This window comes from Heterocephalus glaber, unplaced genomic scaffold (assembly GCF_053883595.1).
Source record: "Heterocephalus glaber isolate CG9 unplaced genomic scaffold, H.glaber_assembly_v1.0 deba00001504, whole genome shotgun sequence".
NCBI lineage: Eukaryota > Metazoa > Chordata > Mammalia > Rodentia > Bathyergidae > Heterocephalus > Heterocephalus glaber.
This window is the reverse complement of record NW_028258324.1, coordinates 15,120,912-15,137,590: the sequence shown is the minus strand read 5'-3', so window position 1 is coordinate 15,137,590 and position 16,679 is coordinate 15,120,912. Positions and strand designations below refer to the sequence as shown.

General features: G+C 38.2%; 1 protein-coding gene across 5 annotated transcripts in view; it reads left to right on the top strand.

The window, feature by feature from the left end:
- The window catches only part of Pik3cb (phosphatidylinositol-4,5-bisphosphate 3-kinase catalytic subunit beta), a 172,754-nt gene that overhangs the window by 37,111 nt on the left and 118,964 nt on the right, over positions 1-16,679 (top strand). For all 5 annotated transcript variants that reach the window (XM_004834330.3, XM_087186229.1, XM_021249649.2 and 2 more), the window contains one exon: positions 6,539-6,642. The gene's annotated coding sequence lies outside the window, so the exon portion shown is untranslated. The remainder of the gene's footprint in view (positions 1-6,538; positions 6,643-16,679) is intronic.

Genomic DNA, 16,679 nt, shown 5'->3' with positions numbered 1-16,679 from the left:
TCCTGGATTTTGAGGACACTTTTAGAGGATAGTTTCACTTTCCCCCCTTCTAATAATAGGAATCAAATTCAGGGGCACTTTACCACTGAGCTAAATCCCCAGCCCCCCTCCCCCCTTTAAAAAAAATTTTGAGACTAGGTTTTGCTAAATTGCCAGATGGGATTTATATTTGAGATTCTTCTGCCTCAGCCTCTCAAGTGCTGGGATTACAACAAGCATTCACCATCACACCAGCTAGATTCACTATCAACTATGACGTATTTAAGTTTGTTTCCCAATTTTTATTAATATTTGTTTTAATTTTTTTTTCTTTACAGTGCTAGGGTCAAACCTGGGGCCTCAGACTTAATAGGCACATGCTGTACCAGTGAGCTACATTCCCAGGATTACTAGTATTCGATAAAATTTGAAAGTGCCAGGTGTGGTCGTGCATGCTTGTAATCCCAGCACTTGGGAGGCTGAGGCAGGTGAATTGCCACAAGTTCAAGGCTAGCCTGTACTATATAGTGAGTTCAAGGCCAGCTGGAACTACATAGCGAAACCCTGTCTCAAACAAAACAAATCAAAACAAAAATTTGAGAAACCATCTTGAATTATAAATACCCTTCATACAATTGTGGGCACGTGTAAATAATTTGTTATTCTTCTTGCTGTTTTATTTTTTTCTTCCTCATTACTTGGGATAGTTCTGTGTGTGTGTGTGTGTGTGTGTGTGTGTGTGTGTGTGTGTATGTGTTTTAATATCAGTGTTCAAGACACCATGTAGAGGAATGTCTGACTCTGGCCACCCTACCTGCCTTTGTAGGAACTATTATATACCTTTATTTTTGTTATTGTTCATCTATGTATCTCCACCCCCCACCCCCCCCCATCTTTCTTGCTCTTTCACCCTTTTATCTTTCTTGGAGACTGTCTCACTATGTTGCTCAGCCTGGCCTCCAACTCCCTGGACTCAAGTGATCCTCCTGCCTCAGCCTCCTAAGTAGCTGACACTACAGATGTGTGCCACTGCCCTGCTTATTCTTTAAGACATAGCAAACAAAGTCATAAAAATTTGTCACTCTGACATCAACTCTTTTTTTCTGTATTTCTTTTTAATAGACATGTATTTTTCTCTAGTTGTACTCAACACTTCTGAGATGATTGAGATCTATTCTCCATATTTTCATTTGTTTTATATATATATATATACACACACACTTTAAATTTGAAGTGTTGATACATTTCACTAAGGAAAAGTGTAACTTGTTCTTGTCATTTTCTTCAAAATGAGGGCTGAAGTATAATGCCTTTGGGGTTAAGCAGGATGTTGCATGGCATTTCAGTTGTGTTTAGTTTCCTTATGTAATATCTTTAATTCATTTAGTGAACTTTTTTTATTATTTGCCAAGGCACTCTGCTAGTTACTTGGATTATATGACTCTTTCCTTGTCCAGAGTAGTCCACGATTCAGTAGGGAGAATCGGCATTTGTAATGAATCCACTGTAAGGAGTGAGGTACACACATGTCGGCAGGGTCCCATGGAAGTGGGCCATGGGAATGAGGAAGAGTTCTGGAGAAAATGTGCTTGAGCAGGGGTAGGTGCTAGGAGCTGGCCCAATAGGATATTGGGATAAGCAGCATTTGCACAGGTACCATAGGTGTTAGACTCTAAACTCTCATATTTATTGATCTTGGTGATGCCAGAAGTTGGTCTTGGTAGTGTTTGGTGTTTCAAATAAAGAAGGATGATATTGATCATTTACTATGGAGGTTGATTAATGACATGAGCTTTCTCATTGTGTGAAAGAAATGATACTATTGGTTGTATATTCTGAATACCCACTGTTTTGGGTTCTTTTCATTAGACTGTGACTTAGTTCTTACAGGTAAATTGCTGGTGGGTAGAAACGACTGATCCAGGTCTTCTAGGTGACAGTGAGCAAGCCCTTAGGTGAGACTTCTGTCCTAAAAAGACACAAAGCTTTAATAGCAAGTGAAGAAGAGGTAGACCTCAACCCCAGGTGAAACAAAATGGCATTAGGCATAAAATAATCTTTTTTTAAAGGGACTATTGTTAGATCTTGGGTTGATGACTTAAACTAGATGGACAGAGTCACATTATAGCCTTCAGTGAGATGGCCAAATAAAAAAATAATTCCTGTCATTGTGTGTATGGTGATAGTAATTAGACCCTGTTTTAGTGTGTTTATTTACTAATCTATGTGTGATAGTAATAGACTCTCATGGAATTAGTAGGATTTTTAAAAATTTAATTTAATTTAATATATATATTTTTGGAGACAAGGTCTTGCTGTGTAGTTCAGGCTGACCTCGAACTCACAGCAATCCTCCTGCCTCAGCCTCCAGAGTGCTAGGATTACAGGCTTGCGCCACCATACTTGGCCAGCAGTATTTTTAAATATAAAAAGTTAAACAGTGGAAAGTTTCCGTCCCACCCCTATGCCTCAGCTACCCTGCTCTATTCACTCTATTCTTCCAACACCCACCCCACTCACAAAACTATTGATTTTTTAAGAATTCTTACTGGAGTCTATATAAGTGAAGATAATACAAATGCACATTCCTATTTCTATCTTTACACTAAATTTCACCAACCCCAGCAAGTAGCATATTATAGCGATTGTTGTACAAATTGGCCTTCCCACCTTCCCCTTGTATGTGGTATTTTTCACTTAACAATGAAGATCTTTCCAGAACCCCCCATGGATAACCAAAATTTGAGGTTGCTCACGTTTCTTATATAAAATGGTATAATGTTTGCATATAACATACATACATCTTCCCATCTATTTTATTTTTTTTATTTCTTGGTTTTTTTGGTACCGGGGATCGAACTCGGGTCCTTGCACTTGCGCAACAGGCGGCAAAACCGCTGAGCTGAATCCCTGGCCCTTCCCATCTATTTTAAATAATGTGCATTACTTATAATACTTAATAAAATGTAAATGATATGTAAATAGTTGTTGTACTATATTGAATAGGGGAATAATCGTCCCTGTGTTTGTGGGAGTTTTTGGTGGTGCCGGGAAGTTAGAGCCTTATGTGTGTTTGGCAAGTGCTGTCTCTGCCACTAAGCTACATCGCAGCCCAGTTCCTTTTTTTGAAACAGGGTCTGGTTGTATAATTCAGGCTGGGCTTGAACTCACTATGGATCCCAGGTTGGCCTCGAACTCAGGTGATCCTCTTGCTTCAGCCTCCTGAGAGCTGGGATTACAGGTGTATGCCACAACCTGTTCCTATTTTTTAAAAAAAATTTTTTTCCTGTTCCTATTTTTAAGACTCATTTTTTTTCTTTTCTGTTAACTGTTTCTTAGGGTTTGAAGTACAAATATTATCTTTATAATGTTTCCTTTTAAAGACCTTTATTGTTATTTTTTGTTGCTTTTGTGTTACTGGGGATCAAACCCAGGGGTACTCTACCATTGAGCTACATCCCCAGCCTTTTAAAGTTTTTATTTTGAGACAAGTCTCAATAAGTTGCCCAAGTTGGCCTTGAACTCCAGCCTCCCAGGTAGCTGGAATTATAGCCATTCACCACTGTAAGGTCCTAATTCAAACATAACACATATGCAAGAGTTTATAAATTTTAAGAGTATAGCACAATGGATTTTTTATTTTTTTGGTACTGGGGATCAAACTCTGGACCTTGTGCTTTCGAGGCAGGTGGGGGAACCACTGAGCTAAATCCCTGGCAGCACAGTGGATTTTTATAGGCCTTTGAGAGTCATTCTGGAGGTTTTGGTGGTCTTTACCAGGGGTCAACGATGATTTTATGACAATCAAGGACTTGTTGTTTCCTCATACAGTTCTTACTTGGTTTATAGACTGATGTATTCAAGGATTGTACTTGTCTTAGTAGACCATCAGGAAAAAGAATCCGGCCCAAGAAGAATAGTGTGCTTACATTTATTATTTGTCTGTATTTACTAAATTGGTTGTTTTTTTGCTGCAACTGAAATATTCTAACTTCCTTTAAATTAAAAAAAAAATATATGTATATATTTATTTGTTTTTTAAGACAAGGTCTCACTCACTACATAGCCCAGGCTGGCTTGAACTCACAGCAATCCTTCTGTCTCAGCCTGCTGAGTGCTAAGGTTACAGCCGTGTGCCACCATGCCCAGCTTAAATAAACTTACTTTCTCTCCCCTCCCCTCCCATCTCTTTCCTTTCTGAGATAAGGGTCTTTGTAGTGCAAGCTAGCTTTGAACTCATTTTGTAGTCCAGGCTGGCCTCGAACTTGCAGCAATCCTCCTCCCTCAGCCTCTCCAGTGCTGGGATTACAGGCATGCGATACCTTGCCCAGCAATAAACTTTATTTTTAAGAGAAGTTTTAGGTTCACAGCAAAATTTAGCAGAAGTATCAAGTTCCCATATAATCCCTATGCTATCCCCACCTCCATCCTCACATAACTTCCCACACTGTCAACATCCTGAGCTAGCAAATTAATTAGTCTTACCTTGGTAGATGACTGCTTAAAATTCATCAAATTTGGTAGTTGACCCTTTTTTTGTGTGTGTGGTATGGGGATCAAACTCAGAATCTTGTGCTTTCGAAGCAGGTGTGGCGCCACTGAGCTAAATCCCCAGCCCTAGTTGACACATTTTGACATGAAAATTCTGTCCCAGTACTCGTCGTTTGTTTGGTACCCTTGCACTTGCTGGCATGCCTTGTGACTCAATACTGTTTCTAGTCCAAACTGTTTGGTACTCCTAGAACCAATTAGTAACGAGTACCAAGGTACCACTGTAGTTTTGGGGTTGACTAATTCTCTTACTTTTGGGAAAATAAGCGGTTTTTAATATACTTTAACATTATTCTAAAATTTGTTTATCTCATTCCTTCTATTTATAGTAGGTAGAGAATTAGGGTCCCGAACATGGTTGGCTTCATGGGGGTGCATTGTGTGCAAACAAGGCCCCTTAAGAGTGTTGTGTAAGTTTCTTTCTGGTCACTGGAACACAATACCTGACACTGACAATCTAAAGGAGGAAAGGTCCTTTTCTTCCTATTTCACACTATTATACATTTTTTGGGTTTTTTTGGTACTGGGATTCGAACTCAGGCCCTTGTGCTTGCGGGGCAGGCAGCAGAACCACTGAGCTAAATTCCCCGGGCCTCTATTAATACATTTTGATCCTTATTTACATTTTCAGTTTCTTACACCAGAGAAACTAGTCGATATTTACAAATGTGTGTCCTGTTTATTTCACTTAAGAGTATGGCCTCGATGTGCAAAGGTAGGGGAAAGGAAAGAAGGGAAAGGAAAAAATACGAGAAAAGGAAAAAATGGAAACAAAGTCTTTGTAAACAGGGAGGGGTGGAGGGGTTGAAGGGAGGGCAGGGGAATGGGGAAAAAATAAGAACCAAGATATATAGCATGTAAAGGTACAAATTCCCAATGATGAATTTCATTGTAATCTGTACCTAAAATGTACCAATAAATTTAATGAATAAAGGAGGAAAGGTTTATTTTGGCTCACAGTTTGTAAAGATTGTAGTCATGGTCAACTGGTTCCATGGCAGGGCAGCATAGCAGTGGCAGGGGTGGGGGGCATGGCAGAGAAGAAAAAGCTCATGGCATGGCAGAGAGAGCTCAAGGGAGGAGGGAAGGACATAGACCCTTCCAGGCCACATCCCCAGTGACCCACTTCCTCCCACCAGGATTCACCTCCCTGTGTCAATTTAGCTGTAAACTTATCAGTGGCCTAATCTACAGATGAGAATCCGGTCCCCTGTGATCCAGTCACCTCCCAAAAGCCATACCTGTGAGCACATGAGGCTTTATGGGGACATCTAGATATAAACTATAACAAGGTCCAAATATTAAGCTATCTCTGTGTCTTGAAATTCTTAATTTTTGAATGAGTGGTCTTATGTTATTATTATTATTGTTCCTGTTTTGCAGTGCTGGAATTGAACCCAGGGGTTTGTGAATGCTAGGCTAGTGCTCTATCACTAAGCCGTATCCCCAGCCCTAAAATTTTTTCTATGGTGAAAAATATTTACATTGGGAATTAGCGGCTGGACTTAGTTTAGGGAGTATTTATTCTTTTATGTGGTGTTGGGGATTGAACTTTTAGGGCCTCTCAAATGATAGACAAGTACTCTTATCCCTGGACTGCACTGTATTCCCAGGCCTGGAATTAGTTTAGATGATCCAGTTTTATTGTTAACATATGAAGCATCAGAGTCAGGAGCTAGCAGAAGATATGCCACCTTCTTGCCCCATCTTGGTAAAAAGTCTTCACATTTTTATTTTGCACTGGGCCTTGCAAATTATGCAAATAATATAGTCAAATTTGATTCTGAGGATATAAAGCCTCCGAATTAAGAAAAAATATGCCATAGAAAATGACCAAAAGCCGAGAGCAAAGGAACATAGATAGTAATATACTAAAAGAACTTTAACCTTATTAAATTTTCAATCTGTATTCTAAAATGTAGAGTTTTAAGCAGTTTAGTATCATATAATTAAAAGTTTTAATTTTGCCATTTAGATTAATGCTTTTTGTCTTTAATTTTCTTTGTAGTGAATCTTATAATCTGAAAAAGTCTCCTATGAAAACTTCACTGTTAAAAAAATTGGTAATGTCATCTGTTCCTAAAAGACTGAAATGGGGGCTATCATTTTGAGGTAAGTGTTTAATTTTATATTTTTAATTTCTAATATTTTTTCAGAAGTTAAATAGAGAAGGAAAATGTGAATATTGGTTAGGTTCTAAATGTTTTAATCTCTGAGGTGGGTTGTGGAAGTGGAGAATTGTTCTTGTTTTAAGACAGTTTGATACTTAGGGTTATTTAAGATGGAGTTAAGAACAGAGCTTCATAAAGGAAAAATGAGTGGTTATTAGAGTTGAAATCTTTTAGAGAGAGAGGTTAATTACAAAACTGAAGAAACTGTTTTTGGATTTGGCAGTTAGGAAGTCATTGATGATCCCAGCAGGCCCATTTCAGGAGGATATTTGTGGGTAAAGAGTAAAGAGGAGGTGATAAAGTCTGAATATTTCAGCTCTTTTGTATTTGTTTGTTTGTATGTTTTGTTTTTTGAGACAGTATCTTGCTATGTAGTTCAGGCTGGATTCGAAGTAGCAGTGATCCTCCTGCCTCAGTCGCCCTAGTGCTGGGATTATAGGGATCCGTCACTGTGCCTGCCAACAAATGTTTTTAGGCAAAAGGGAATGATCCATTAAGTAGTTTAAATATTTTAAAAAGTGATTAATATCTTACCCTGAGAGGGTATGAAAATTTGAAATCAAGACATGGTTAAAGGGTTTAACTCTTAGAAGCAACAACTTTTGTACTTAGGAATCAAAAGGATTGAAAGAGAGGGTGAATGGAGGAAACTTTTAGGCAAAGAAGAAGAAAACTGTAGGTTACCTTATACTTTTTTTTTCTCTTTTTTTGGAGGTACTGGGAATCTAACCCAGGACCTTGGATCTACTGGGCAAATGCTCTACGGCTCAGGACCTTGTGCTTGGCAGGCAGGTGCCGTGCTGCTGAGCTACATCCCTGGTATTTTTTTTTCCCAGTATTTTTTTTTTTAATAGCAAAACACTTATTGGTACATTTTAGGGGTACCTATAATTGATGTGAAGAGAAAGAAAACAGAATAGTTGGTAGAGGGCTGGGGATTTAGCTCAGTGGGAAAAAAAAAAAGAATAGTTGCTAGAGCATGATTGGTTAACTATCAGGAAGTGATTAAGGTAGGATGTAAAAGATAATCCAGCCACTGAAAATCAAGCTAAGTAAAAACTCTAGTTGGAAATGAGCTGGAGATGTTTGAAGGAAGGAAAGAATTCCAATATATTCTCAAGTTGGTGGCAGGTCCATAGTGTCATGAAATAAGGTTGAAGAGATACACAGGGTGTATCTATGGCCATTGTAACAAATTAAGCTTCAAAGAAGTCTTGGAAGGTGTCTTAAACTTTTCTCCTTGCTGAGACACAACATCCAACACCCAAGGCAGCTGCTATGCCACTAAGCTAAATCCACAGGCCCTTTATGTTTCTTTTCTTTCTTTTCTTTTTTTTTTTTTTGGTACCGGGGATTGAACTTGGGACCTTGTGCTTACGAGGCAGGCAGCAGAACCACTGAGCTAAATCCCTGGCCCCTATGTTTCATTTTTTTGGTACTGGGGATCGAACTCAGAACCTTGTGCTTGTGAGACAGGAGACAGAACCACTGAGCTAAATCCCCAGCCCTTCCTATGTTTCATTTTTGAGGAACAATTACACTGTTCTCCATAACAGCTGTGTGCCATTTTACATTGCCATCAGCAGTACTCAAGGATTTCAATTTCTCCATATTAGATTTGCAACGAACAAAGTGGAATTGCATCTCTTCTCTTCTCTCTTTTCCCTTCCCTTCCCCCCTCCCCTTCCCCTCCCCTCCCCTTCTCTTCTCTCTTTTCACAAGGTCTTGCTCTGAGTTCAGCCTAGCCTTGAACTCAGCTTCCCAGAGTGCTAGGATTATAGGCGTGTGCCACCACCATACCTGGCTAAGTATATTTCTTTAAGAGAATGTTTATCATAGACTGTTTTCTAGAAGTTTTAGAACACAAACCCTTATCCTCTGCTACTAGGTCAGAACTAGTAAAGAAAATTATCTTCTAGTTAATTTTTTTTTTCTTTCCTGACTTCTTCCTTCCCTCATTCTTTCCTTCTAAGACAGAGCCTTCAACCTGAGATCCTTCTGCCTCAGCCTCCTGAGTGCTGGGATTACAGATGTGCACTACTACATCTAGCTTCCAATTTCTTTCTTTCTTTCTTTCTTTCTTTCTCTTTTTTTTTTGTTTTTTTTTTTTTGAGACGAGTTTCACTATGTAGTTCAGGCTGGCCTTGAACTCATGGTGATCCTCCTACCTCAGCCTCCCAAGTGCTGGGATTACAGGAATGAGCCACCATGCCTGTCTCCAGTTTATTTTTTGAAGGTAAAAATGTTTAATATGTAAAAGAAAAATATCCCAGAAAAAAATTAAAAATAGTATGTAGTACATTCATGTGGGTCAATATCCAAGAGGCAGAAAAGGGTATAAAATGAAAAATCACCCTAATCTCTGCCCCCCAGCCACCTAGTTTCCTTCCCCTGAGGCAACCAATTTCTTTTTTTCCCAATTTCTTTTGTAATCTGTACCTTAAATAGCACATACAAGTTAAAAGAAATCACCATTTTGGAGAGCAGTGCTGAGTACTGAACCCAGGGCCTTGTGTATTTAAGCAGGTGCTCTACCACTGGTAGCTACACACCCAGCCCCGAACCTCCATTTTTAAAACGAGCATCTCTTAGTGATTCTCAGATATTTGAAAGAAAATCTTCTAGTTAAGTTTTACTGAGAGATTGTTACAGAAATTGAAAAGATGGGGGCTTGAAAAGAATACTTTTGCCGAGTGCTGTGGCAGTGTGGCACATGCCTGTAATCCCAGCTACTTGAAAGGTGAGGCGTGAAGAAACTCATAGGTCAGAAGCCAGCCTGGGCAACTTAGGGAGACACTGTCTCAAAATAAATTAAAAAGGGCTAGAGTTGAGATGTAGCTCAGTGGTAAAGCTGTTGCATAGCATGTATGACCCCCCCCCCCACTCATGCATACATACACAATACATCCAAAAAAACTTTGCGTGAAAGCTGTGTTTTGAATAATAGGTATGTGTTTTGATTTCCCAGGATTGGATAAAATGATTAAATGAATTAGATTTCATTCATTTCTCTTTTTTTCCTGTTTGAAAAGAATATAATTATTGGGCTAGGTGTGAAGTGCATACCTGTAATCCCAGCACTCAGAAGAAGGCTGAGGCAGGAGGATTGCTGTGAGTTTGAGGCCAGGATGGGCTATGTGGTAAGTTCAAGGCCAGCCTGAACTACACAGCGAGACCCTATCTTGAAAAAAAGAATATAGTTATTAACTTCTGACTATGGAAATTTTAGAAGGAGCTAGAAAAATTTTCATCTCAATGTTGACCCATTCATTGTCTGTGTAACAGCTTGGAGAAGATAGTCCCCATTTAGATAGACCAATGAAAGCTATTAAGGGAAGGGGATTGTTGATAGAATTACAGTTACTACAGAGAAGTTTTTGATGCTTCTTCTTTTTCTGAAATAAAGAGAATTTTCTTTTTTCTTTTTTCTTTTTTTGGTACTGAGGATTGAACTCAGGTCCTTGCGCTTGCGCAGCAGGTGGCGAAACCACCGAGCTAAATCCCTGGCCCTAAAGAGAATTTTCAAGGATGATCAATATTATTATTTTTGGGATGTTAGAGATTGAACCTAGAACCTTGTTAAGCATGAGCTGTGCCACTAAATTACACTCCCAACATGTAATGTTATGCCTTTCCTTGATAAAGGATGTCTTTTAATTTGAAAGTTTTTTTAGAAGCTTCTTATCAAATTATGTAAACCCTGTGAATAAACAGAGTGGTTTAAACTTGCCCTTCCAGTGTTTACTAGTTCCTCTTTCTACAGTTCTTTTTGCCTCAGGGTTTTTTGTTAATATCTATTCATTTGTTTACATATTTAGAAATAATGTTCATAAAGATTATATTATTGAGTGCCTATAGTTTCTGGCCTTTTGACAATGTGATGTGCCTTTTGCTTTTTTAAGAAAATAACTGTGGTCAGATTGTCACATAATCTTCTGTAGACAGTAGGGATATTGTGAAAGAGATTCTGGCTGTCTGCATAGCATGACCATTCAGAACTCTTTTTTTCCCCTGCATCTTAGCCTTTTGACTGCCACATGGTAGAGGAAGTAGTACATAAGAGGCAATATAAATGTTGCCTTTTGGTTCTTAATACAGTTTTCCAGTATAAAAGTTTGTTAAATAGTCACATATTGTATGCTTTATATGGAAGACAATTAGTTTTATGCATAATGTGTAGAGTATATTTTAAGTCTAATCTTATAAAATGTAAAATACAGGGCTGGGGATTTAGCTCAGTGGTTCCAGCGCCTGCCTCAGAAGCTCAAGGTCCTGAGTTCGATCTCTGGTAGCCCCCCCCCCCAATGTGTAATACAAGTTGAGCACCCCTAATCTGAAATAATGCTTCATAAGCCGAAACTTGTTGAATGGTGAATGACACCACAGGTCAAATATTCCACATCTGATCTCATGTTATAGGTCATAGTCAAAACACAGGTGCATTAAAAATATTGTGTAAAATTACCTTCAAGGTATTTTTTTAATGAAAAATTGCTTAGGTCATTTTTAAAAAGGATCTACTGTTTAAGGATTATAAATGAATAGTATAGGCAGTATAATATGTAGCTCATGACTACAAACATTTTTATGAGGAAAGATTTTATTTTACTTTGTTTTTAGCTTCTTAATTTTTTTGGAGACAGAATCTTGCTAAATAGTTCAGGCTGGCCCCAGACTTGCAGTGATCCTCCTGCCTCAGCCTCCTGAATGGTAGTATTACAGTTGTGTTTTGGTATTTTGGTTTTTTTTGAGACAGAGTCTTGCTATATACTATAGTTCAGACTGGCCTTGAACTCATTGTGTAGCCCAGTCTGGCCTTGAACTCACAGCAATTCTCCTGCCTCAGCCTCCTGGGTGCTAGAATTACAGGTGTTTGCAGCCATGTTCACCTGTTTTTGGTTTTTTTAGTACTGGGGATTGAACTTGGGACCTGTGCTTGTGAGGCAGGCAGCGGAGGCACCACTGAGCTAAATCCCCAGCCTACCTATTTTTTTTTTTTTAAAGAAATGAATTCCTAGCTATAGTAGTTGCATAATTTGATCTTAGTCTCATAGGTCATGCTGCAGCAAAGCACTCCAAAATTATTACTGTAACAAAGCACTCCAAAATCTAGTGGAATAAGGCATTCATTTTGTTATTCCCTGACTCTTGAGATCAGGAGTTTATATTGGATACAGGAGGGTCAGCTTGTCTTTGTCCCATGATGTCTGGGATTTAGATGGAGAAAATCAGCTTGATAGATGGAATTGTGGAAGTCCTCCTTAGTCTGTTAGTGCTGGCAGTCACTGAGGTTGATCAGCACAGCTGCTCGTGGGCTTTCCATGTACTCAGCTTCCTCATTTTATAGCAGCCACCTTCTCAAAGTGAACATCATCATAAGCACGTATTTTAAGAGAGAGAACCTGGAACCTGTGGCTTCTTAGCCCTTGGACTGGGAATTGGTAGAGCATTCTGTCTGGTGTATTCAGTTGGGTAAGCAATCAGAGCACAGCCTTATGGAAGGGGAGCATGCCCTCTACCCATGTTTGGAGGAATGTGGGTGAACATTTGGACTGTGCTTTACAGTCACCCCCAATCATGACATCATGATAGTAGAAGCACTTTATTATGTTCCTACAAGTCTTTTTTTTCCTGTACCAGGACTTAAACTCAGCCTCGAACTTGCCAGGCAGGTGCTGTGCCGCTGATCTGTGTCACCAGCCTTTATTTTTTTGAGACAGGGTCTCACTATGTAATTTAGGCTGGTTTTGAACTCACTATGTAGCCCACCCTGGCCTTGAAGCAGCAGTCCTTCTGCCTCAGCCTCCAAAGTGATGTAATTATAGGTGTGTGCCACCATATGCAAAGCCTACAAATCTTTGAATTATTTTTAATATTCTGTTAGATTTGTAGAGGGTTTTTTTGGTTACTAATGTTTTATCCAATAGATTTTTTTAGTCCCTTGAGACCATCCCCACGGTTTCTGGGTAGTATCAACTTTAAAGCTGAAAAGTGAAGGCAAGAGGACCATTAACAGTGGCTCTTTTTTTTTTCCCCCATTAACTTTATTGGTACATTTTCGGTATAAAATACAGTTACATTCATCATTGGGATCTTGTACCATTACATGAGTATCTTGGTTCTTATTTTTTCCCCCTCCCTTGCCCACCCTTCCCTATTTGCAAAGACTTTGTTTCCATTTTTTTCCTTTTCTCATATTTTTTCTTTTCCCTTTTTCCTTTCCCCTACCCCTCCCAATTCCCCTGCTTCTTTAGACTTGTTCTTCCTGTTACACAATATCAATTATACATTTTTTAAATTACAATATTAAGATCTAGGAGACATTACCACAGATTTTAAAGAATTTAAAAGGATATCGAAAGCATATTACAAAAATCTTTTTTGAAATAAATTTGACAATTCTAAAAAGTACCTTGGAAGACAAATGAATGAAACTAACTCTGGAGGAAATATAAAATTTGAATAGCACCTATTAAAGAAGGTATATTCCTAGCTTGAAAACCTACCTATAGGACAACAGCAGTCTCATAAACATTTTAACTGATAAATTATATCAAACAATTAAAGCAGAAAAAAGAAGGAACACTTCTCCCCTCATTTTAGGAACTCAACATTGTGCTAATCCTAAAACTGAATAAAGGTAACAGAAGAAAAAAGTGTGAACATAGATAGAAATTTGTTTAACAAAACTATTAGAAGTCAGATCTGGCAGGATGTAGAAAGTGGTTTTATTATAACAGTGGCTCTTTATTAAAAAAATAAAACAAAAAGTGTAGGTTGGTCTTAATAGCCATATTAAATCAGGAAAAGTATTTTAAAATGTTATATAATATAAGTGATTATTAGCGGTATGAAGTAGATACTAACGTCATTTTTCATTTTATTGCCTTAGTAATTCATTTGTGAAAGTCACCTGTGTGGGTAATATGAGTGAGTAAAATGAAAACCTACTCAACAAAGCAATATTTGAGGTGGTATGTTAAGAATTAAAAGAAACAAAAGTTACTCTTTTTTAAGAAGATGCTACATTTGAGGTTTTTAGATTAACTATAGGGCAGTGCTATAAAGCAAAACATTATTCAGTGCTGTAGATTAAAACATTATTCAGAAGCTGAATTTAAAGTGTAAATATAAAGATTTAAGATCTTGGCATACATCTATAATCCCAGCACTGTGGGAGGCTCATTAATTTAATGAGACTCTGTCTCAAAACAAAAAATACAAAGTGGGCTCTAGCTCAGTGTGAAGGCCCTGGGTTCAGTCCTTGGCACATCTTCAGGCTTGGCCTACTGGGGACCAAACTTCTACAACCCATGAACCTTTGGAGTACAAACTACACCCAAAGGATAGCAGTAAAATAGCTGGGTCCCCAAATATCACCATCTCACCTTCTTGTGATGTTCAAGCAGGTATTCATTCCATAGTTCTCTTTGCCAGTATTCTGTCATTTCTTGTGGTTGAGACTCTGGGAGGCAAAGGTGGAAAACTCTGTAGCCTATCATTAAGCCCTCACTGCCTTCACCATGTTTCATTTTCCTCAACAGTCCTAAAAGAGCACCATCCACATGTAGCACAATGAACGTGCCTCCTCCTTATCTCTCTCAGCAGACCCAAGAGCTCTGTCTGGTACAGGCTGGAGGAGCAAACTGCTTGGCTTTTTTTTTTTTTTTCAATAAATTTTATTTTATCTTATCCCGTTCCCCCCCTTTAAGCCCCTTCCCTTCCCTATGTACAAAAGCTTTGTTTCCATTTTTTTTTTCCTTCCATTTTCACTTTTTTTTCTTGTCACTTCCTTCCTTTCTCCCTCCCTCCTCCCTTGTTGGCATTTTATTTTTGAAATGCCCTCAAGCTGTGTGTGGTGTGGTATCTTAAACAGAATGAGTACTTCATAAATATTCACCAACTTGAAGTCCAGTTATTTTTCCTCTTTATCCCTCTGCAGTTTTCCTCTCCTTCCACTTTGGTCAAGGCCTAGCTCTGAGATGACGCTATCAGCCTGACTCTTGTGGCTTCCTGGGTTTTGTCCTCTAGATAGAAGAGGCAGTGAAAAAAGACTTGGCACCAAGGATTTTCCTAGTCTTGTGTTGTCTCTTTGCCCTCTCCTCAGGTCAGTAGCAAGTTACTCACAGAAGCAATTCTCCATTCATGACTGGATAGCTGAAGAGGAAAATTGATCTCCAAGGAAAATATTTAAAACAGACAAGGAAACAATAAGTACTTGCACAGACCAATCCTAAGTCAGTGTGTAAAGGAGTAATCCTAAAATGGCTTGGGAGAAATGCCAGGCTTCACAGGATGCTCTTTTTTTCATTTTTATGTATTATAACTTATTTTCCCAGTGATAACAGACAGAAATAACTGACAGGTTCAGAGCCTGGAGTAGTGCTTTTTTTTTTTTTTTTTTAATACAGCTGTAAGCTATTTAAAATTCTTCTTGTGTTACTGTTTGTTATCCACGTGGCTTTCTGGCACTGGTTGAATTCCTAGATGTGAGGGCTGTTGGTTACTCACCACCACTGTCATACACTTGTACAGTTTGCCTTGTGACTCACTTTCACAGCAGTTACATGTGGGTGCCCTTTGCTATACACAGTCATTCCTGATTGTTATGATACCACTTATAACAAGAACCAGAAATAATTGGGAGGAAGATTTGTTGAAATTTAAGAAAATATAACCTTACAGTCTATTCTGCCCATTGCCACTAGAATAAGAAACAGAAGCATTCAAGACAATGAGATCTTTGTCTTAAATATGTATCTGGTACAACAGTGTGTCCTGCAAGCCAGAATTATTTGGATATTTGCTTCAGCCCTGTATTGTTACCTAAAATAGTTAAAAAGCCCCCCCCCCCCAAAAAAAGTTTACCGCAGAAGTCAGATTGGTGATGAGAGAGAGGAGGTGGCTCTCTGGCAGGGACATCAAGCAGTATCTGAGGTGCTGGCAGGGTTCTGTTCCTTGTCCCAGATGCCACTTTGCTTTGCAACAGGTAGTGTTTACTTTACAGTAATTCATTGAACTATACAGTCACACGTTGAATATTTATATATTTATATATTATTATTTTTATTTATGGATTTTAAACAAAACATTTAAAATCAGAAAATAAAATATTAAGCTTTTAAACAAAAATGTTTAAAATCAGGAGAATTCTTTCAGCTATATCTTCAAAGCCTAGAGAAGCCACTGAATTATGTATTAGATATTAGTAGTAAGTCTGTCCTACTAATAATTTTTAAATGATTTACTTTAACCAGTACACAAAAAATATAAAAATTGTGTAAAATATAAAAATTGTGCATATTAATGGAGTTCCATAAGATGTTTGATATATGTATAATGTTTAAGGCAGATTAGCATATTTATCTCCTAAAAATTTGTCATTTCTTCATGGTGAAAATTTTGAAAAATCTTTTCTTCTGCCTTTATAAAATGTACAGTGTATTAGATTTTATCTGTGGTCATCATGCTGTCCAGTAGTACCCCAGAGCTCTGTGATTTTAACTGTAACTTAGTACCCATTAATCTACCCCCTACTCCATCCTATTACTATTACTTATTTAGGGAAATAATCAGGATAGGGGGATAAAACATGCCTTTCTTGGAGTATGTTTCACTTGTAATAGTTCGTGTCTCAGGATAAGCATGAGAGAACATTTAGAAAAGAAGGCTGACTGAAAACTAGAACTCTGCAAAGATTTATTAGCATTAATAAAAATATTTGAAAGAGTAATTTAAAAAGAGTGTTTTAAAGTAACACAATATGCCTTCCCCCACCAACACAATCCAAGAAGTAAAACCTCACATCTCTACCCAGAAGGGTGACCAGCCAGCAGCTCTGGATGTGGGGCAGGGAACGTTATTACCTGGATGCTGTTAATGGTTCTAGTTTTAAAAATTTAACGAGGACTATCATAGCTTGTGTAGGAGGTTTGTTTTTTTGACTAGAGAATGAACCTAGGGCTTTTGCACTTAGCT